Raw genomic sequence first — 1771 nt, forward strand, 5'->3', positions numbered from 1 at the left:
TTTTGCAGCAGGGAGTTGAACCACAAGATTGTTTTACTATGACACTATTTCCTGGCTGGAAAGTGAAGGTGGGAAAAGAAAATAACAGTGAGTTTGAAGTTTGGGGTTTTATTATTTAAATCATTTCCTCATATTTAATGAGCTGCAAATTTCACCATTTATGGCATTTAAATACATTCAAGACTCTAGGACATTTGTCATACCCTTGCCAAAATGGGATCTATTAAATTTCTGACTAATTTATACTTAGGATTTCTCTGAAGGAGGCATAATGTCTTGGTTCTGGCTCCAGCTTTATAACTTCCAGTCAAGGCAGGAGAACCACAAGATTGAGCTACCACAGTGGACTGACCTCTATTGTTCAAGGACATCTTGGCTTGCCTGGACACTCTTTGATACTTGAAACTAGTATTTGAAGTCATAGAGAGAAGTCATCTCTACGGTTTGGAAGCAGTTAACTTTTCCAACCGACAAATCTATGCAGTCAACTCTTGATTAATGGGTTAATGAGGTGGAGAAAGGCAACGGCTGAATTCTAAATTGTAGATAAAACAAAACTGCAATTAAGCATGGTTAATCCACACCCAAATCACCACTCCAACATTCTAAATTAATAGGAAAAGAACATGTATAAAACAGTAAGGGCAAATTGACCCAAAGACTTATTCTAAATGCGGCCTTGGAAATCAGGGTTATCAAATACAGAGTTTACAGGACAATGATGGGCTATGCTCCATACTTTTTTTTTTCTTTAAGATGACTCTGGATACAGAACTCTCAAAGGGTGTAGGAAAACAAGGTCACTTTAAGTTCCCCATGCCCAACAAGATCATAATTAGCAACAAATAATGGAGCAAATTATTAAATGGCTGGAATAAAACATTGTTTGTTGAAGACCACTACAAATGACAACAATTTTAAGACTCATTAAATGCCTGGTAAGTGAAGTATTTATGTCGGAGTTCCTCTTGCAGAAACAGAGGACTGCCCTCACTGCCCCTCTCCCAAGTCGGGCCCAAGACTATAGGAACTGAAAGGAACAAAACTCCTGTGAGTGGGGCTTTCTAAGCTGCTGCTGTGGTGTCGACATGCTACTGATTAAACTATAGGGCATTAGGGTCCAAGTGCCTTCATCCTCAGTGCTTTCCATCAAAAGACTGCTCTAAAGGCAACAGTAAAGTTGTTTTAAAGGTGGAAGGAGACTAATATTAAACAGTTTTCTTTCATGAAGATGTATGGGGAATGGGTGCACATGACTGACTTCCCTTAGACACAGCAAGCAGGGGACCCAATTGACCTTGGGCTATACAACCTTGTGTTCAGTTCTCCAGTTCTTTTATTTCCTGCCCATGTGCCCTTGAGCAAGTCCTTTATTTTTCCCTAAAGCTCTGTTTTCTTATAAAAAGAGGAAAAAAGAAAAAAGAGAAAGAAAAGAAAGGGGTGCGGAGGGGAGGAAGGGAAGAGAAGAAATCTGTATGACACCTTAATGGATTGCTGTGAGGGTCAAAAAGTTAATTATATGAAAGTTTTTTGCAAAGTGTAAAAATTATAGAATACGAGGAATTACCAGGTATAGACTATCATTACTTGAGTAATTATCAATTTGATGTTCTCTTAAGTACCACTTCATTCTGTTCCAAAATCCATATATATTTTTTCCCAGAAGTTGCACTTTTTAATGCAGGATAAAGATACAATACTTAAAAGCTACAATCCATAAACCACATATATACAATATGTGTCAAGTACCAGACCCAGCACATAGTATACC

Source organism: Neomonachus schauinslandi, chromosome 5 (genome assembly GCF_002201575.2).
Source record: "Neomonachus schauinslandi chromosome 5, ASM220157v2, whole genome shotgun sequence".
Classification (NCBI taxonomy): Eukaryota; Metazoa; Chordata; class Mammalia; order Carnivora; family Phocidae; genus Neomonachus; species Neomonachus schauinslandi.